The sequence below is a fragment of the Triturus cristatus genome, chromosome 9 (genome assembly GCF_964204655.1).
Source record: "Triturus cristatus chromosome 9, aTriCri1.1, whole genome shotgun sequence".
Classification (NCBI taxonomy): domain Eukaryota; kingdom Metazoa; phylum Chordata; class Amphibia; order Caudata; family Salamandridae; genus Triturus; species Triturus cristatus.
In genome coordinates this window covers 738,085,087-738,107,685 of record NC_140592.1, presented here as the reverse complement: position 1 = coordinate 738,107,685, position 22,599 = coordinate 738,085,087, and the positions used below count along the sequence as shown (strand labels likewise).

Here is a 22,599-nt window from a genome sequence, read left to right as displayed (position 1 = left end):
TTGCTTACGATATTACTTACATCTATATTTATGTTTTCGATATTGTTAACTTCGATAATACTTACCTTGGGGTCGATATTCTGTCCATCGATATTCTTGACTTCGATATTCTTGACCTACGATATTAACAACTCGATATACTTGTAGGTCGAAAGAAAACTCGATATTTAGACTGCTCACCGATCTCTGTACTAGGGTGAATGTTTGACATTGTTCAATATTCTTTCCGTCAATTTTTCTTTATGCATTGGGTTGAACTGAGACCCTAAAATAGCCCTGACATATTTTTTTGCAATACCAACCCTAAATCTCACCGAGCCCGATCATGTCAATCTATTGAAAATTTATGAAAAAAATGGGACTTAAACGTGGACGCATTATATGGTAACATTTTACAAAGATTTTGGCTAAAAAGCAATACTTTTTAGTACAGTTCATAAGAAGCACTTATGAAATATAAGTTACTCAGAAGCATTGGAGGGGTCTGCTCAGCTTCCCAATAGTAAGCTAAAAAAACAACAAGAGGTAGCCCCTAGATGTCTACCGCCTATATCTTTTTTCCCCTTCAACCCCCCCCTGGTTTTTTATAGTCCTCCCACACACACTAGGGTTCCTAGTGGTATGCTTCATTGTAGTGTACTCTTCCAGATACCTAATGTATCTGGACGGGCTCAATGTTGAGAATCAATCGAGCTCTTTGGTGTTTATGAGGGATCCTAAAGATAAAATTGTCGAAGATGCCCAGAGGTTTGTGCTTTTTACAAGGACACCGTTGCAATGTAGGTGGGAACACCTAGCAAGATTGTTAGTATCTCAAGCGTCCCAGGGTCAACATGTTTCAGCCAACTCACCAACACTTCAACAGGTTATTTGGCTTGGGAATCTAACGCTTTTAACGTTGCCACATACTTTTTGGGATCTTAGACAATTTTAACTTTAGGATCCCCCAATAAATACCAAAGAGCTCCCTTGATTCTCAACGTTGAGCCCGTCCAGATACATTTTGTATCTGGATAAGGACTCTATGATGAAGCATGCTACTAGCAACTATAGGGACTGATTACGAGTTGAGGTGGTGTTATTTTTTGCAAATAATAAATAATGATACCACTGCATACGTTATTTTTAATGCATCCCATAATTAGCAGATGCATTAAATATAGCCAAACTGGTAATTCCGACCCATGCGTGAACAGGAGTTTATGCAAGGATTGGAATGTACCAGCCCTTGAAATCAGGCCCCTTGTATGTGGGAGTACTATAAAAAAAAGCCTAGGGTGATTTTGTTGAAGGGGCAGTAAAAATGATTGAACTCACATTACGGGGCTCCATCTCATTCTTTCATTTCCCTTCTGAAATATCCCATACTTTCGAGTGGGGTAAAAAAGTCTGACTCCACACTTTTAATTGGTTGGGTCACTCCACAGAAAATTGCTAATATTAGGGTGAAACACAGCGATTTCAAGACTAATTTCCCAAACAATGGCTATAAAGCCACCGTTCCATAGTTAATTCAGATAATCTGGATATTCAATTTGGCATGGCCTATTATTTTATAAGATGTCTATAGAATCTTTATTCACTTCTACTGTCCACTTCTTGTTTTACCATCTGTCACAATTAAGTGGATTACCGGTCATACATTAGTAGTGAGAATCTACTGATAGGATATGGTAGAGAAGATTCAGTTGAAAAGAGAGCTCTCAATTAGAAACCTAGTGGCCTCATTACGATGAGACTCGGAAAGCCTCTGACCCCAGGTCGGAGGCTTTCCAAATCTAACCGTAGGTTTCACTTTCGGCTGTCGCATTACGATGCAGGCAGTCAAAAGAGAAACCGGCCAGTTATTCCGGCTGGAGTCCGATGGGCTCAAGGAGCCCGCCGGCCATTCAAAGGCCTGACCATAAGCCCAATGGACGGCAGTTCTGCAGGGATTACGATGACGATTTCTGACACACTTTACAAGTCGGGCTTTCCGACATGGAAAGACTGCCAGAAAGTGACTTTGGGGGCCGCTAGCAGGGCCACCTTCTCTCTGCGGCCTCCGGTTGTGGGCCGAGGGTGCACCTATAGTGTCCCCGTGTTGATCCTTGCACCGTGTGGCAGGCACCTTGAGGTGCCTGCCCCATGGTGCAGTGATAAACAGATTCTCCCATTTCTCTATAGGAGCTTGTACTATGGCCGGTTTACGGCCGCAGCACAAGTTCGCATTGGGAAATGGGAGTATGTGACTGCACCATGTGCGGTCGCATTGTAATGCTGCGGTCGGGACCGCCGACTGGAGGTCAGTCGGTCCCGATTCTGCAACGGTGTTGGGCAGACATGAGTCTGCCCGACATCGTAATAAGGCCCCTAATGTCCTAGTTCAATTGTGGACCCAAAGATGCATGACTAGTCTTATTCCACTGACTGATGATGGGCAATTTTAGAGGCTTCCTACAACTCAACAGTCCCAGTGTTAATGATAGTAGTAAGAGAAGAGTGATTGGTCCAAATGACTCATATCATACTTTCGGTTGAGGTGCGAGGACTTCAAGATAAATAGGGTGAGGTAAAATCCTTGTCACGTGTGTTGGTTTCTTCAGTGGAAACTTGTGCTCATCAACAGCAAACCTCCTCACACATCAATCATACAAAAAAGTAAAATATGGAGGAATCATGTTGGAAGTTGAGGGCCTCTGGTAGAGGAACATACTGAATTTGAGCTAGAAGGCAGACCAAACTATATTTGATTAAGAAAAGGCAGGCAGACCAAACTACATCTGATTAAGAAAAGGCCTGGCAACTGAAATGTTGTAAACCACTTTTACCCGAACTCCTCATAAACAGGGGTAGCGAGCCACGAATATCAGGCTGTGGTCCCCTGCGCAGATAGGAATCTAACCCCCCTTATAATAACTATCCATACACTTGCTCACCTGCAGCTCTCGGAAACATCCTCAAAGTGACACTAAGCACTTGATAACAAACATTTGCAATGCAATAGGTCTCACATTTACGCAGTTTGAGCTATTGGCATTGTAAATGACAATGCCTTTTATTCATGTTTTGGTTTTTAAAACATAAATAAAAGGCATTGTCATTAACAATGCCAATAGCTTAAACTAGCCTAAATGTGAGACCTATTGCATTGCAAATACGTGTTTTTCTTCTGCAGTGAGAAGTGGAAATTGTAAAAAAAAAATGCATACTAGCTGAAAAAGCACAGCAGGAAGGCCTATTACCTCCCAATTAGATCGTTAGCGGCCGAATGTTCACCTTCTCGGGCCTAACGAAAGCAGCCTGCACTATTAATAAAATAAATAAATAAGTGCATCTGCTATAGTTAAAGCGAATGTGCTATAATTTAAATAAATACATTGCGAAAGCGGCCAGCATTATTAAATAAATTAATAAATAAGCGAGGCCGCTATAGTTAAAGCGGACGCACTATAATTTAAATAAATTCATTAGTATTACCAGAGGGCCTGCTTAGATGTCGTGGGGTGAATAGGGAAGATCATTAAAGAAAATAGTGCTCACCGACATATGAAGGAGGGGGCTAGGGGTCCCCGTCAAGAGGAGAATCCCAGATGAAGAGGCATGCCACCTCGGTGGGTGATGGGATTACATCCTAATTAAGGGACTCCTCCAGAGATCATCTTTGCTGTCTCTTTTACTTGTATAGTTGTTTCACTCAGACCCGGTGATTTCTTGTGTTTACTGGAGAACGTGTAACGCCACAAGTAAAAGGTTCAGTCGTTATGGGAGGCAACAAATGCAGACAAGGCGGTACCAAGGAGGGACTAAAAAGCCTATTTACAAATCAGAAGCCAGCATTTCCAAAGAAGAATGGCACAAGCTTATGACAAATATGGGAGGAGAGTGGGCGGGGCTTCCAGTGCATTCTCTAATACAGCATGCCTCGCAGAGCAAGCAGCGTATGCGCGCTGCCGCTAGGCTCGACCTAAAAATGTAGGATGATAAAATGACAAGTCGTCCTTGAGGTCTTGAATATTTGAGGGTTTAGGATTATTGAGCCAAAAATTCAGTCTGCCTACTAAAGTGGCATATTCAAGTTGGGCTGCTAATTGGGAGAGTAGATGCTTTACTGGTTTGTGAGCTAGCACATATATTTGTGTGCATGCCTTAACAGTTTTTTTATTTTTGGAAGTTTTATATAGGACAACGGCATAAGAAACCATATTATATTATATTGCACATGTTTTAAGCACAAGGAGATGAAGGGATTTGCCCGGAATCACACATTGAGCCGAGGCTGGGATTTTCTTTTTTTTTTTTTTAGAGTTTTATATAGCGTGAACTTGACCCGAAGGTATTGGGTATCAGAGCTCTTTACATGAGCACCAGTTTCGTTACAGATGGACACATTCATTTTTGTTAGGCGTGGGAAGATTGAGGTGCCGATTACGATCCGGTAAAAACCGGGTACGAACCGTCGGTCGGAGCGTATTCTCCGTCCGACTCGTACCCGGTTGTAAAACATTACAAACATGGAATTACGATTCGCACGGAAACACCATTTCCGTACGATTCGTAAAAAACACCGACCGACGGAAATATGCATACGAATGTGATCCGGGAATGCTGCGACGTGACGTCGGGACGCTTCCAGGCAGCGTTTCACGACCCAGGAAGTACGATTCGAACCGACAGCAGTCCGGACGGCAATATTTTTACGGCACCCAAAAAGTGCAGGAAAAGCGAAGTACGGCGCGAAACGACCAGAGTAGGTGGCCCGGTAAGTGCCGTACCCCCCCCCCAGCCCCCGCATGTACGCGCTGTACCCCCCCAGCCCCCGCATGTACGCGCCGTACCCCCCCCAGCCCCCGCATGTACGCGCCGTACCCCCCCCAGCCCCCACATGTACGCGCCGTACCCCCCCCAGCCCCCGCATGTACGCGTCGAACCCCCCCCGTGTATGTACACCCGAGTACGTGTCGAACCCCCCCGTGTATGTACGCCCGTGTACGTTCGAGTCGTACCCCCACCCGTGTATATACGGTGCGTACATACACGGGTGGGGGTACGACTCGAACGTACACGGGTGTACATACACGGGGGGTTCGACACGTACTCGGGTGTACATACACGGGGGGTTCGACACGTACTCGGGTGTACATACACGGGGGGTTCGACACGTACATGCGGGGGCTGGGGGGGGTATGGCGCGTACATGCTGGGGCTGGGGGGGTACGGCGTGTACCTGCGGGGGCTGGGGGGGTACGGCGCATACCTGCGGGGGCTGGGGGGGGTACGGTGCGTACCGGGCACCTGTTTGGACGTCTCCATGGTTGCTATAGGAGTTCGGTGCGGACGGTCTTTTGACCATACGGTTGTACATTCGGACGCCCGGGACGGATCGTGATTCCCCGGTCGGACTTCGCTTTTCACGTTTGTACGGTAAATCGTCCGTGGGCGTGTCGGACACTTTTTCCGACCCGAGGACGTGTGGGGAATTATTCCCAATGCGACTCGTATGGGCTATTTACCATGCGAATCGTGATTGCCAGTTTGTACGGCACTTGTACGATTCGTACGGTAAAAAGACCGGATACGAGTCGTACGGGAATTTTTTTTACCGGATCGTAATTGGCACCTGAATGATTTGCCCAGAATCACAGGAAGTTGAGCGTCCCTGCCGAGACTCGAACCCAGTTCCCCAGCTTCGAGGTCTACCACTCTAGCCGTAAGGCAGTTGGCAGCTCTAGCCCCTAAGCCTCATCTCCTCCCCAAGATACTTTGCAGGGATAAAGTCCTGGCACCCAAATAGTAGAGCACAATCAGGTCGCTAATATTAAAGGTGCTTATGACAAATGAATGCACCTCTACGGCCTCTGCTAATAATAAGTTCCTGCAGACTCTATAAATCTGGGGCCGGAGACCGGAACCTCACTTTGCTGTGGCAGGAGCTGGGGGCCCTGACAACCCGTGCAGCAGCCCGAGGGGAGCAAATAACCCCCCCTCCACTAGATTGACAGAAGCCTGCACTGAACTCCCTGATACTCACACGACCGGCCCTGCCACAGATACTTTCTGCCTGCTGAAAGCAGGTGAAAAATGTTGGTGGCTTTATCCTTAGATTGGACCCAGGGGCATATTTACAAGCCCCGACCACCACAGGACCGGAACTTTGCGGCTTCACCTTATTTACAAGGTGGTGTTAGCGTGGCTTGACGCCGTCATGTAAATAAGGCACCCTTTCACGCTATACTTGCAGGGAAAGGGGTGGGCAAAGGATGTTGCGTTGGATGTTCTGCCGTTACACCCATTGATTTTGATGCTGCCTCCTATTTACAAGGGCGGCGTAAATAGGAGGCAGCAGCAAAATTATGACGGGGAAAACCTGGTCTTAACATGACAAAAAGATGAGAAATGCTTTATTTCTCCTTGTTTTTGCTGTTTCTGTGTGTGCTGCATTGTGCATTACACATAGAAACAGCAAAACGCCATGAATGATTGTTTATGTGCAGGAAGGTGTCCCTTGCTGGACATGAACAATCATTAAAAAAATGACCATTTGCAACTTCTATGTGTGCTGCACAATGCAGCACACATAGAAGTTTCAAATCGCCATTTCAGATTGTTTATGTGCGGGACACCTTCCTGCACATAAACAATCATTCCCTCAACGCAGGCACTCGTGCACTATGCTGCAAGGGTGCCTGCGGTGGCACTAGGGAGCTTAATTTAGCGCCATCGCTAGGGAAAACGCAGGGATGTGCAGTATCTTTGTAAATACCGCTCATCGCTGCGTTTTCAGAATGTGGCGTTAGCATTTGTGCTTAACGCCGCGCTCCACCATTCCCTTGTAAATATGCCCCCCCCGTATTTCCAGGTCTGTGCAGCTATTACCTTAGTAGTGCACGAGGCAGCCAATTATTGTGATTGTGAGTTTTGCCTTGGCATACACGCCTGTCCTTTCCTGATCATCATGCTGCACAATGTGCTGGTATAAACTCGATCAACTGATCCATTTCATGTTATGATTGACGTGCATTCTGCCATTAGGCTGACCTTGCAGCGCCCTTGGGATCTGTTATCCTCTTGCAATAACGCCAATATAGTTCAGGGTCCGGCTGGTTTCATGAGCTGTGGTATTAGTGATGTATTTATAGTACCGCTGTTTACGATAGTTGTTTTTTTATTAACTCTTCGACAGGTTTTGAAGTTTAATGAGTGTGGGCGGAGGTGTTGCCAAAACCGTTTATTTGCTGTTCATGTTAATTGGGTCTCCGTGTCCTAGCATATTGTTATTTAATTGAATTAACTATAATTAATGGTGGTGTTGCAGAGCCCTGGCATCCATCTGCTGGGTTATTTGGCCTATGATGGGAGGGTGTTATGTATTCTGTTTAAAGCGTTCTGTGATTGGTTGGCGTAGGATGCATCAGGTAGGGAGTGTTCTGTTGTGAGGACGGTGATAGCCAAAACACTGTAATTCTGTGCAAGCTGTAGTTGTGTTGGATGCGTGTAGGGAGTGTTGTCAACTATGTTGTGTTGTTAGCTTTGTGCATTGTGGTTTGTTATGCTTTTCACATTACATTGTAGCGCATTTCCTTTATGGGTGGCCTTTTTAGGTGGTTCCTGAAATGCTATCAGTTAAACTGGTAGAAAGTGTTGCTGGAGTATATGTGGTTTTGTGCTGTCTGGTTGCTGGCACTTGTTAGAGTTTGTTTGGTGCTACATTTTTAAGTAGTTTGTATGAGTTAGTATGAAAGGTTTGTGAGTTTTATCTGGAAAGACATTTATGCTGTTTTGAGTTGGTGTGCTAAAGTGTTTTCCATTTTTCCCTCGATTGGGGGTTGATGGTCATCAATTAATCATTGCTCTGCCACAACAAATAGCTTTGTATATATGTATCACAACCTACGTTGGTATCTTATGATGAAATGTTGGTGGGCGAAGGTGTGTTTATGCTAGATGAATGAGTATGTTTTCTAGGGTGTAAATTTGTGTGGTGACAGTGGTGTTGATCTGGTAGCCCTTTGCCAGCAATATTACTTTGCTACGTTTTGAGGGTGAGGGGGTCCTGTCTAATGTGTGCTGTCTGAGTGTGACCATTCGTAGATGAGATTAGAAGAAAGTGTGTGGTGTTTTGTTGGCGATAGAGTGGTGTTGGATTTTCAATCAAGTACAGGTACATGTTAACAGAGGTATGTTATTTGCAGTGGTGTAGCAAGGGGAGCGGTCCGCCCTGGGGTGGCAGAAGGTTTGGGGGTGGTAGCCTTCCACCGCTCTTACCTGCAGCCGCGCTGGGCGGCAAACACAGGATTTGTTCGCCTGCAGACCCCCCTCTGATCTTACGCCGTCATGGACCGGCAAACGCTGGGGCCGCCAAGGGGGGCAAAAGGCCTAGCTACGCCACTGGTTATTTGCATGTGTCTGGTTGTTTATAGCAGTGCTTTGATGGTGGAATTGGGTGTAGCCTTTTGGTCTGGATGGCAATATTAGTTGGAGATAAACCTGTTATTCCCCAAAACTGGAATTGCTTTCCTATGCTATCATGGTGTCAGATGATGCGTTCTGAGAGTCAGTTGATGCCTTATGGGAGAAAAGCACCCAAGAGAAATGCACAAAGAGAGGCAATACAAGCTTCCCAACCACAGACACAGAACCCTACCACAGAGGTATGGCTAAGTGCACAGAAGACTTTCTGCTGACAATATCAGAGTGTTTCTGGCTTGATGTTGGTGAAGTTTAGGCAGCGCTGCTTGTTTGGCAGTGGTCTTCCGGCTTTATGGCTTTTGGTGACGTCTTGTGTGCATGAGTGAGTTAGAGTTCGATCTGGCTTGTGATGTATAAGGATGACTATGTGCAGGTCCATCTGGAATGATAAAGAAACAAATTTAGAAGGGTCGAGGTAAACAATACCGCACCTAACATCAAAAGTAATTGAGCAAAATGTAAATCACATGTGGTGGAAAAGCCTAGAGCACAACCCATCTCTATTCCAAATTGAAAACAAGTTTTCAAACTAACATATCCACCTAATGGTCCAGCACTCACAAAAATGTAATCAATATAACCATATTACTGGGAATCCGGCATGGAAATAGTCCACAGGTTTGTACTTGGAGCATATCATGCGAGAATAATGAACAACATGTATTCACTGCATTCGACAACAGATATTATAGTTCAAATATCCTTTATTCTTTTTTCTTCATCTTTAAAAGAAATGTCGTGGATTAAAGATAGTAGTAGCCAACGCATTTCGCCCTTTCTCGGACTTCTTCAGGGCTCAAAAATTGTGTGTCAAACGTACTCTATTTGTTATCCTTTCAATCAATATAGATATTTTGACGAATCGAATCCTTCTCCAAACTGTGTGTCAAAACGTATTTTGCTTGACAATGCGAGGTAGGCTGAAGCGCTCTGGGCACACGGACCCAATTTTCTGTTATTATACAGAAGGATTCGATTTGTCAAAACACCTATACTGTTTGAAAGGATAACAAGCAAAATACGTTTTGACACATAGTTTGGACAATAATTCAATTCGCTAAAATATCTATATTGCTTGAAAGGATAACAAATAGAATATGTTTGACACCCAATTTGGAGCCCTGAAGAAGTCCGAGAAAGGACAAAACTCATTGTCTACGACTATCTTTAATCCACAACGTTTCTTTTAAAGATGAAGAAAAAAGAATAAAGAATATTTGAACTATAATACAGCCGCGGCCCGTGGATGGAGTTACGTGGGGCGGTAAGGCGGGTGGTGTAAAATTCACCATTTGGTCAAAATGTTTTTCAAATGCATTTAGGGAGAGGAGCTGCCCTGAATGAGTTCCAGCCTCACTCGCTCCCTCAGTACCATTTTTACATGGTTCAAAGTGGGGAGTATTTTATTTTTCTGACTGCTACCCTGGTGAAAGCTTCCCTCACACACAAATGAGATACTATAATGGTAGCAGCGGTGCAAGTTCTCTCACACTTAAATCAGGTCCAGCACTGCAAAAGCAGTGTAAGTTTCCTTTAGTAGTAGTAGCAGAAGGTCCCCAGCCTTTCTGCCTCTTTAGTCATGCGCTATTGTCTGAAGGTAGAAGGTGCATTGGGGGTTGTTCCAATTTTGGGGTGGTGGGGCAATGTGGGGTAACACGAACATGGGAAGGGGTTGGGGGTGAAGGGAACAAAATTAAAAAAACACTTACCCGCCCCTGTGCCCGCTGCATCGGTGCTCCTCTCCCCATGCAGGTCACTCTGCACAGACTCCCGGGGGCAATCACGGCGCTGCTCTCATGCTGGTAATACAAGCATGAGAGCAGAGCTGTGATTGGCTTGAGCAGGCTGACTTGACGCTGGCTCAGGCCCAGGGAGCCTGGGGCTTTTCTCCAACCCTGCTGTTGCAACACAGCTGGGTTGGAGCAACATGAGTGCGCATGTCTATTTGGCCGGCATAAGATGGCCGTCCAAACTGACATGCGCATTTACAAGTGCCCAACACTCTTCCCTAAAGCGGGAAGCTAGGCAGGATGGCCCGCCCCCACCCTAACCTCGGCTGACAGTAATGATAATAAAATGGTTTTAATATCATTTTATTTTTCAGTGGGGTGAGGCTCCTTCGCGATAATTGAGGAGCTGCCCCTTAGAGGGTGTATTCTGATGTGAGCTGCAGTGATTCCTCTCACTGTGACAATTGGAGTTGATCGAGGAAAGTGGGCTTAGTGGGGTGGCACCTCATCTACGGATAGATAGACTAGGCTTTGGGGAGCAAGTGCTACCGGGATCCAGAAGGAAAATCTGTTGGCTACAATTTTTTGTGTTGTGCACATACCTCCCAAACCAAATAATGACCATACATCCTCCCATTCAATACATCATAAACTGTCCTTGAGATGCACCCAGCACTCAACACCCTTCCAATATCATATAATCTGAACATCGTCAGATATCTAATAGCACACTCCTCTCAAAAATATCAAAATGCATCACCTTTCAAGATGGTCCAGCACACACAAAAAGTGTAATCGATATAACCATATTACTGGGAATCCGGCATGAAAATGGTCCACAGGTTTGTACTTGGAGCATATCAGGCAAGAAAAATGAATGACATGTAATCACTGCATTCAACAATAAATATTATAGCAGCCGCGGCCCGTTGAGGGAGTTCCGTGGGGCGGTAAGGCGGGGCGGGGGAGGGGCAGGGTACGGGTTTCTAAAAACCGGAATATGGATTCGTGTTGAGGGTCTACACACCCCTCCCCTTGTCCTGAGGAAGATCCGCATGGCTGAGGCTTTAAATTCCCTCAATTGCCCCTAAGTCGGATCGAAACGTCAACGCTATCCCTTCTCGCACCTGGACCATCCTCCTTCCCAATTCCCATGTTCCAAATTCTTTTAAATCTACGTAATTCGAATTACTACTTTTTACGTATATGGCCAGGTTGCATTGAACTGTTTATTCATTATCAGTTGTTGTACATTTGTGTAAATATATGCCCCCTATATTATGTATTTAAACTAGGCCTGGGCGAAGCACTACGCTACGCTCGCGTAGTTTGCGAAGTTCGCGCTACTTCGCGCTACGCGAACTGCACGTAGCACAGTGCGAACACGCATAGCGTAGTGTTGCGTAGTGCTGCGGTCATTTTTTGCTTGCTCGCGGTCCTCAACGTCAAGTTGGCGACCGCGAGCAAGCAAAATGACATCCTGGCGAGACTTTTTCCTTGTTCGCGATCGCGAGCATGGAAAATAAACCTCCCGGCGAGATTCCCAACGCGAGAAGGTCAGGTTTCTCATTGCGAGGGGTCGCGTATGCTCGCGACCGCTCGCGATGAGAAACTACCAGTTCGCGTTGAGAAAGCTGCAGCTCGAGTAAAAATCTACTCGAGCAGCAGAAAACTACAGCTCGCACTGTGCAAGATGCCATTTTCAATGATTGCACAGTGCCGGTTGCTTGTCCGCACTGTGCAATCATTGAAAACAACATCTTGCACAGTGCGAACATGTTACTTCGCAGTTCGCGAAGTGCTACGCGTAGCTCGCGTAGTGCGAACTTCACTTTGCGTAGCTTCGCGAAGTGCTACTTCGCGAACTACGCCCACCCTTAATTTAAACTCTGAGTCTTCTTGACTCCTAATTTTTTAGCACCCCTTCTATACACGTTTGCTTGAAAAATCTCCCCCGCTTTTTCTCTTCCATGACCCTCTTAATTATATTGTGTTTAAACCAATTTTTGAATCAAAAATTATTTGACTTGCATTAAATAAACTTTTGTAAAATTATTCTTGTCCAGCACATTATGTTCTCTTGATAAAGTTGACGATTTATATACGTCTTGTGAACTGAGTATTGTGAGCTCTTAATGGTGTGAAAACTAATATTGCGTCTAAATAATATTTTCAGAATAACTGTTCCAGGACCATTGTTTTTTGTAATATTGATATTTGAAGGAGACATACATTCTAGGCCGGGACCTGTGCCTTCACCCTTTTTGATCTACTCCAATGTTGTCGCTCTCGTCTACATCCTACGCCATGTCCTGTTGGGGTGTCACCCCATAAATGACCGTCTTAGGCCAGTGGCGGAGGGTAAACTGGCTGAGGAGGCGTCTCCCTGTCCACTTTAAACCTGGCTCCTTGCCACTTAAACATACTAAAGCCCCAAAATCCATTAGATTCGAGGAAACCTCAAAATTTTCAACAAAATATTTTATTTAATGCTTTTATTATGCAAAAAGCGATAACTATGAAAGCAGATGGGAGGAAATGATTCTTACAGAAGGCTAGTCCTGCAGAAGGATGGTGATATAAACTATAGACCCTGGTATAGCCATGACTCTCAGAGGAGGATGAAGCAGGACCGTAGCTGCCATCAGCGCTTTACGTTGTGGTGGTCTCGAGAGTTCTTATGAAATTCAATCTCCCAGGTTTCTGGGTTAGTCGCCCTGGCTCTTTTACTAAGATCTTTCGATCTCTTTATATTGGTGTTCTTAATCAAAGAAGGTTATAGGAGCCTTTGTTTTGCAGTCCATTTTAGATTTGAATAACATATATTTTGAGAATATTCTCCATTTATATTTACGCATTCTCTCCTATAGTAGTTTACCTCGCTAACATTACTACACTGAAGCCTTACCTCCTTTACCTAAATGACCCATTAAGTCAGAAAGTCTTGTAGTGTTCCACGTATTAGCAGCCATTGGTGGCAGGGCATCTACTGAGGGAGAGGTGGGGGGGCAAATGGGTGGGTGTGCGCATTGGAAAATAAAAGAAAAAAGAAAGAAAAACACTTACCGGATCCTGATAGACGACGTCCTCCTCACTCCGACCAATTCTGCTGGGACTGCAGTGCAGGCCCCGGAAAACTCCCTCGACCAATCCTGGCCTGCTCATGTGCTGTTAACCAGCATGTAAGCAGCGCCCTGATTGGTAGGAGCGCCCTCTCTCGGCGCTCTCCAGCACACTGGGGGCCTGCACTTGCTCTCCACCTAGCTATCTTAAGAGAACTGGGTTGAGAGGTTTAAAGTGTGCATGTCTGGCTAGCCGACCAAAAAGACGTGAACTTTAAACAGTGCAAAAGCAGCCCTCTGCCCACCACTTCTCCCTGCTGTCACTCAGCAGGCCCGCCCTGTCTTGATTCTCAGTTCAGAACAGGATGATGGAAAATAAAATGGTAATCAATTACCATTTTATTTTTAATCTCTGGTTCTTTGGAGGGCACTTTAGTGGGCAACGCTCCTCTGCTCCAATGGAGGAGCCACCCCTTGTTGCAGCATCTGAGCATGTTTGTCTTTGACAAAAAGATGCTTCCCTGTCCAGTCCCTTGGGCTTGGGGACATCCTCCCTTCCCACATTAGGATACAACCCACACCGATCAGCTCTGGCTAGACCCTGGTAGATCCTGGTTCTCTCCTCCCTACCCCGACAGCTGTTCATGTAGTTGTCAACACCATTAATACGCATCCTCTACTGAGCGTTTGTGCTGGTGGCCATAAGGCGCCAACATTCCTGCCTACCATCACACATTTGACTCTTAAGACCAACACAATGTTTCAAATATACAGTGGACCCCAAACACCGACTATTGTATCATCACACAATAATTCTATTTCTTTGTAAAAAGAAGCACAATCATGGATGTGAGAAGCACATAAACTGAATATTGTGTGACTAAAAATAGAACGAGCACATTGTCACTGATATGTTTTCTGTTCAGATCTCTTTGACAAAGTGTGAATATTTTGGAAGAAAATAGTAGGTTGGTGAACTGCAGAGACAAAAAAAAACAAACCCACAGAGCATGAATATTTGAAACTGTGTACAAGGAAGTGGTTGTAAAGGAATTCATTAAAGTAAGATGTGGTCATTTGCTGCTGCAAATTACACAAAATAGTAGTTAGAGTAAAGGCAAGTGCAGAGGATATGTCAAGATGACTATCCTATTTGAAAAGCGATACAATCATTCTGACACCAGCTTTGGACAGAGGGGCCATTGAGAAGCAAGGGTGGCGGTAGAGGTGCTGGAAAAATACAGTCAGCTAAGGAGAAAGACTTGTCCAGGTATCCTTATCTTATGTTTATGGTTTCAGTCTCAACCGCGAATACCTTGCTGATGTAGCCTGAAATGCATCCCCTAGCGCACAGGTGGCAGTTCGGGTCACCCATAGTGATTCCCTCATCTCCATGAAGAAGAGAGCACAAAATGGCTACCCTCTGGTCTACTGAAATGTTTGGTGTATTTGGGTGTGTGGTTGGGCTTAGAGGATTTGTTGACCAATGTGGTAGCTGTGTCCACGTCTCTTTGTGCAAAAACATAGGTTATTGGTACAGGAGGGATGCTGTTAATACCTCAGCAGTGGCTTATCAACATCCACTGCCCAAGGTGACTCCAAGGGCATCTTTACTGTGCAAATATAGGCAGAATATCACAAGAGTCCTTTTATATCTATGAGTTTTGTGTTACAGGATTCCAGTGCCACACAGTGCCACAACACACAAATCCACCCCTCATAATTCTACTACACATAACTCCACTCACCACCACACATCATTTCCACACCACACAATGCCACAACAAACTATTCCAATCCAACCCATAAAATTCCACTCCACACCGCATACATCCTCTCCACTCCATAACACATAACTAAAAGACAGGATTGCCGGGATCTATTGGCTTTGCCAATGCTTGTTATTAGTGTGTCCTATTACCACTATGCTCTCATTTCAGCAGAGCCTGCTTAAATGCATCTACTTCCCACAGTTTTATATGTCATTGTCAAGTATTTTAATTAACTTCCCTATTCATTGAATGTTTTAGGAGCATGGCTTTGGTTGTGTTGTGGACTCGGACAGAATGCTTTCAGTTCTGATGTGCAGGGATTCATATATACTGTGTGAATACTTGTTCCTCAACCCGACAAGATCCAACTCAACATCAAAATCATGTTTCTGCAAATAAAAACTGAAAATACTGTGTCCGGTCCCACAGCAAAACCTCGTCAGCATGTTCCAGTCCACAACACAACCACCGCCCTGCAAATCAAAGCTGCACGGCAAGGCCCCACAATACAAGCACAACCCTGCTCATCAAAGCAGCATCTCCTGGCCCCAATGCAATCATGGTTCTGCAGATAAATATTAGACTGCCCCCAAAGCACAACCTCAGCCACGTAAATTAAAGCCACATTCCCCAGTCCCACAATACAACCACTGCCCTTCAGAGAAAAGCAGCATGCCAAGCCCCACAATACAAGCGCAATCCTGCACATCAAAGCAACACTTGTCTTAGAGCTTAATTTGAGCCAGTGGTTTCCGGTGCTCAACATCAGTACTTAATTGTCAACACCAGCGCTTGTGACAGTCTGCCACAAGGTGGTGCTGTCTGGCTAATTTAGAGATACCCACAGCAACAACTAATTATTAATGTAATATACATTAAAAATGACTATCACCATCCTCCCAAGCCATTTTTATTTGTTTGGGATCCTGAAATAGTTTGAATTATCACATTGTAGGTGTGTGATGGTTAGAAGGGGCAATGTGTGGCACAAGCTGCAGTGGCCTCCTGACAAGAGCCCTGGCACTTCTTTTGTTTACCAACTAAGCACTTGTGGGCCGCACAATACAAACTATAGTCCAACAGATCAAAGCACCATATCACGGCCACGTTACAACCAAAACACTTGAGGTCAGACCAGCATGCCCTGGCCGTACAATAACAACCAGTGGCCTCTGCATCAAAGCAGAATTCCCAGGCCCCACCGAACACAAGCCTGCAGACTGAAGGAGTGTGTCTGACCTCAGTACACAAAGACAGCCCTCTGTGGGACTGCTGCATACCCTGGCTCTACAATATTACCATACAAATCAAAGGAGGGAGCGGAGAGAGATCGTGTCCACATGGACACTGGGGGCGGATTCAGTCTCCCCAATTACAGTTAAAGAACACAGAGAATCCACCCACGAATAATAGGCGAAGGAGAAAGGGAACAGGTTCTAGAATGGCAGGTGTTTCCTACAATGGTTAGAAGCACTTAGTGTTTTTTAAATACCCCTCACACACCAAAAGGGCCCTTGGTGTCATGCTTCATCATAGGGGTCTTCGCGTCCCTCTACGGAACTCGGCGTGCTACTAACCAACGAATACGCGGAAGCACTGATGTAATCACTATGTGTGGTGTGTGAGGTTGGTGAGTGGTAGGGTCAGATGTGAATGGATTAGTGAGTGTTTAAAAAACTACCTGGCAGTGAGGACTAAAAAACATTTAATATGCCTCCGTGCTGGTATTGTTAAAAAGGTGTGATGGAGGTTTTATGTGTATTTAATGTTCATAACCTCCTGTGTGTGCATCGACATGTTTCGAAGCGTCAAGCTGCTTCTTCAGGACAGGTGCACAGATCTCTACCTTGCTCACATGTGACAGACTTATGCTGTCTTAACATAAATAATATTATGTGTGGAAAATAACCAAATGTGCCTATTATGGTAGAAATGGCCTGCAACAAGGTACTGCCTTCAGTGTCAATCTGAAAAAGAACACAGGGGTGCAAAAGGGTATTAAAAGCAGACATTCCTGGTGTGTAAATCATGACCTGTAAAGGTAAAAGTTACACAGTGTGATGGTTGACCTATCAATATACGTGTAGTGCTCTGTAAAAAAGACACATACAAAACAGACCAAACACTTTACATAAAACACAGTCTCTATATAAATTCTAGCGTTTGCCGTAGTCCTCCCCTAATGAGATCAGAAATAAATACAAATCATGCGAGGGGAAGAGAGGGATATGCATACTTGCTAAGATGAAGTCAAAGGCATCATGAGCCTGCGAGGACATTGTGCTGACTAGCACTCTGCAAGGGTAAAAAGAGTACAACATTCAGCATCAAAGGTGGTACTCACTCGATCGTAGCGGTGATGATCCTGCGGCCCTGACATCGGCTATGCTGTACTTACAAGTATAGAGGTACTCCCTGCTACCAACGATCCTATTGCAGCTCCGTGGTGTAAATGGAGTCCGCAATAGTCGCTTTTCATCCTGCCACTGATTGAAACGAATTCCCGCCTAGCAAGGAGGACGTGCCAAACACCGCGTCCGTATCGGGGCAGGGCTTGACTATGTTCACTGCGACTGCGCTAGGCAAGGTAGAGTACTTTGCTGGTCATGCGCATTACTAAGGTGGTCCCGCGGTAACAGAAAGCTGTACCGCTAACTCATTGTTGATCTGCGGATGACACTGCATCTGCGCAGAGAGAGGAGCTTGCCATTATAGGAGAAAAATGCCGATTTGTGAAAGCACGTTTCAATATTAAAGTCAAATGAATAAAGCTAAACAAGAAAACGTGAGAGGCTTAATTAACGAGTTATGTAGAAAAGTGCCGATCAAACACTCCTAAGTATTTACAATATCGTTGATGAAAGGCTCCATAAGCTGACTGCAAGGGTATTTGCAATAAAAACGTTGGTAAAGTGGGTGCCAAATACCAATATGGTTATAAGTACTTGTTATAAAAAGGGGGGGGGTTGGTACATACCCGCTTCTGAAAAAACGACATTATTTCTAAAAGGAGGTTCAAAAAGCAGGGGAAAAGTGTAGTGGACTTTGTAGGAGGAGCCCATTGGTTAAAACAGAAGCCACTGCAAACCACTGTTGGCAGGCTGGTTGTATGCCCCAAGACATTCATTCTGTTTAGAGTCTCTAATGCTCTTAATATCATAGACCATTTCAAGTGAATTGATTCCAGGGGATACTGTCGTTAAGCCCTGTAACACTCGTCCCCAGACGGAATGCCCAACGCTGTTCTTTTTCCAGTAAACCAGTCTCTGATGGCAGTTGTTCAACAATCGTCCAATGTAGATCATTCACTGTGTGCATTTCGTTTAGGAAATGGGAAGCCATTTTAGTGGTGCTCTTCTTACATCGAACGTTGCTTTTATGTTCACCTATTCGAATTTTGACTGGCCTTGACGTCATGCCTATGTATTCGAGCCCACGGGGGCACGTGATCAAGTATATGACGTTGCGGCTGTTACAGTTGGTGAATTTCCTCTGCTCCCATTTACTCCCATTCCTGAACTCCACCCATCTGCTTTTCTTGGTAAGGTGGCACGTGCTGCAGTTGCCACAAGGGTGGTGGCCCTGGACAGGGTGTACAGATGGGTTGTTGGTAGGCGTGGTTTGACCTGTGTGAAGGCGTGTATGGACCAGCATGTCCTTGAGGTTCCTGCCCCTCTTGTGAGCGAACAAAGGTTTTTCTAGATGGAGATCCCCACAAGTGAGGGTTCTCCCATGTTTGTTCACAATTTTGGAAATCACATCTGAATGGGTGTTGTAGGTTGTTACACATATAAGTCTGGCCTCTGGATCTTCTGTAACCCTTTCTTCTAGCAAAGCCTCTCTGTGATTATTGCATGCCCTCTTCATGGCCCTGTCTATGACGGGTGCCGGGTAATTGCGATGGGCGAGTTTTGTCTTGAGGTCTGTAGCTTGTTCTCTGTAATCAGTGAGATTGGTGCAGTTCCGCCTGAGGCGGAGAAACTGCCCATATGTCTCGTAGGTGGCGTGGATGAAAGCTGTCATATCTTAACAGGCAGGTTTTTGATGTCGTTTAAAGTGTGTGGTTTTCTTCAGTAATCCCCCCTCCGGGTAAATGTTGAGGTCTAGGAACACCAAATGCTCACGAGATGAAATGCTTGTAAATTTCAGGTAGGGGTTCTGTTGGTTGATCCAGTCCATTAACTTTTCAACGGATTGGGTATCCCCCTCCCAGATAACCAGCACATCATCAATGTAGCGTTTCCAGGTAATGATGTTACACCTGAAAGGGTTATCTTGATGGAGAATCTTACTGTGCTCCAGATGGTGGACATAGAGACCAGCCAGGCTGGGAGCAAAGGTGCTCCCCATGCTGGTCCCATGTCTCTGCAAGTAGAGAGTTGTCTCGTAGAGGAAGACGATTTTGGTAAGTGCTAGGGTAATACACTCCATTACAAGGTTTCTGTGTATTTGGTACTCCCATGTGTTGGAAAAAAGGACTTCCTCAATTATCTCCAGGGTGTCATTATGGGGGAGGCTTGTATACAAGCTCTCTACGTCTAGGCTCATGAGTATCTGTGTCTCTGGGTTGAAGATTAGATTTTGTAGTAGTTGTAATACTGTTTTGGTATCTTTTAAGTAGGTGTCGGGTGTCTGAACCAGAGGGCGTAGAAAGGTGTCCGCAAATTTAATAAGGGGTTCTAAAATCGACCCTATGCCGGAAACTATTGGTCTCCCTGGTGGGTGTTCGAGGTCTTTGTGTATCTTGGGAATGGTGTAAAAATAAGGCGTCCTCTGTGATTTTTGGACAAGGAACTCTGCTCCCTTCTTTGACACCCAGTCGTGTGCTAAAGCCTCTTCCACCATTCCCATAATCTGGACCCGTAATGATTCCATTGGATCCTCTTGTAGGATGGCGTAGTTCCTCCTATCTGACAGAAGTCTTCTGCATTCCTGGTCGTAGGCTGTTGATGTCTTTTTTATAATAAGTACTTCTAACCATATTGGAATTTGGCACCCACTTTAGTGGAAAAGTGTGGCTCAATGGTTAGAGTGTCAGACCCTGATGCAGAAGTCTGGCCTGCGGCCAGGGTTCAATTCCCGCCTCGGCGGGTCTTGGGCTCAATTTCCTCGGACCTGATAATTCTCACCTCGATGCCTATCCTAATCATGGGTCCCACTCTGCAACTCTGGGCAATAGCTTGCTTAATCTCCAAAACGGCCCCAACAACGCTAGGATGCCTGGCCTCACTTTGGGGGTGCCCAGGAGTGGACACTTCACAGGGAAAGGCCAGGAAGGGTTCCTCAGCGGTATTCGTACAAGCGCTGAGATACCTCCGGGTAGTCGTGCGCTATACAAGTACCTCTACATTTACATTTACTTTACCAGCGTTTTTATTGTAAATACCCTTGCAGCCAGCTAATCGAGCCTTTCATCAACGATATTGTAAATACTTAGGAGTGTTTGAACGGCACTTTTCTTCATAACTCTTTAATTAAGCCTCTCACGTTTTTTTGTTTAGCTTTATTCATTTGCAAATATGTAACGACTTTAATATTGAAACGAGCTGTCACAAATCGGCATTTTTCTCCTATAACGGCAATCTCCTCTCTGCGCAGACGCAGTGTCAACCGCAGATCAACAATGAGTTAGCGGTAAAGCATTTTTGTTTCCGCGGGACCACCTTGGTAATGCGCATGACCAGCAAAGTACTCTGCCTTCCCTAGTGCAGTCGCAGTGAACATAGTCAAGCCCTGCCCCGATACGGACGCAGTGTTTGGCACGTCCTCCTTGCTAGGCGGGAATTCGTTTCAATCAGTGGCAGTATAAAAAGCGACTATTGCGAACTCCATTTACACCACGGAGCTGCAATAGGGTGTACCCCTACACTTGTAAGAACGGCATAGCCGATGTCAGGGCCGCAGGATCATCACCGCTACGATTGAGTGAGTACCACCTTTGATGCTGAATGATGTACTCTTTTTACCCTTGCAGAGTGCTAGTCAGCAGAACGTCCTTGCAGGCTCATGATGCCTTTGACTTCATCTTAGCAAGTATGCATCCCTCTCTTCCCCTCACATGGTTTTTATTTATTTCTGATCTCATTAGGGGAGGACTACGCAAACGCTGGAATTTATATAGAGAGTGTGTTTTATGCTAAGTGTTTGGTCTGTTTTGTATGTGTCTTTTTTACAGAGCACTACACGGATATTGATAGGTCAACCATCACACTGTGTAACTTTCACCTTTACAGGTCATGATTACCACACCAGGAATGTCTGTTTTTAATACCCTTTTGCACCCCTGTGTTCTTTTTCAGATGGACACTGAAGGCAGTACCTTGTTGCAGGCCATTTCTACCATAATAGGCACATTTGGTTATTTTTCACACATAATATTATTTATGTTAAGACAGCATAAGTCTGTCACATGTGAGTAAGGTAGGGATCTGTGCACCCGTCCTGAAGAAGAAGCTTTACGCTTCGAAACATGTCGACGCACACACAGGAGGTTATGTACATTAAACACACATAAAACCTCCATCACACCTTTTTAACAATACCAGCACGGAGGCATATTAAAAGTTTTTTAGTCCTCACCTGCCAGGTATTTTTTAAACACTCACTAATTCATTCACTTCTGACCCTACCACTCACCAACCTCACACACCACACATAGTGATTCCATCAGTGCTCTTGCGTATTCATTGGTTAGTACCACGCCGCGTTCCGTAGAGGGACGTGAAGACCCCTATGATGAAGCATGACACCAAGGGCCCTTTTGGTGAGTGGGGGGTATTTAAAAAACACTAAGTGCTTCCCACCTTTGTAGGAAACACCTGCCATTCTAGAACCTGTTCCCTTTCTCCGTCGCCTATCATCATTCGTGGGTGGAGTCTCTCTACAATATTACTACAGAGTTTCAGATCAGAATTGATGTCTTGGGCAATACAGACTCGACAGCTATAGATCAGAGCAGCATTTCCTGGCCCATAATAAAATCCCAGTCAAGCAAACAAAAGCAGCATGATCAGGCCCCACAACAGACGCCCTGCCCTGCAGCAGCATGCTCAGGCCCCACCATAAAAGCCCAGCCCAGCAGACAAAAGCAGCATGTTCTACCCCACAATAGACGCCCTACCCTGCAGACAAAATCGCATGCTCAGGCCCCACCATAAAAGCCCAGCCCAGCAGACAAAAGCGGCATGTTCTACCCCACAATAGACGCCCTACCCTGCAGACAAAGCAGCACGCTCAGGCCCCACCATAAAAGCCCAGCCCAGCAGACAAAAGCAGCATGTTCTACCCCACAATAGACACCCTACACTGCAGACAGAGCAGCATGCTCAGGCACCACCATAAAAGCCCAGCCCAGCAGACAAAAGCAGCATGATCAGGCCCCGCAACAGACGGCCTGCCCAGCAGCAGCATGCTAAGGCCCCACCATAAAAGCCCAGCCCAGCAGACAAAAACAGCATGTTGTACCCCACAATAGACGCCCTACCCTGCAGACAAAGCAGCATGCTCAGGCCCCATCATAAACGTCTAGCCCAGCAGACAAAGCAGTATGTTCTACCCCACAATAGATGCCCTACACTGCAGACAAAG

General features: G+C 45.5%; 1 protein-coding gene across 2 annotated transcripts in view; it reads left to right on the top strand.

The window, feature by feature from the left end:
• The window catches only part of LOC146798684 (potassium channel subfamily K member 4-like), a 387,504-nt gene that overhangs the window by 322,351 nt on the left and 42,554 nt on the right, over positions 1 to 22,599 (top strand). The gene's annotated exons all lie outside the window — the stretch shown is intronic.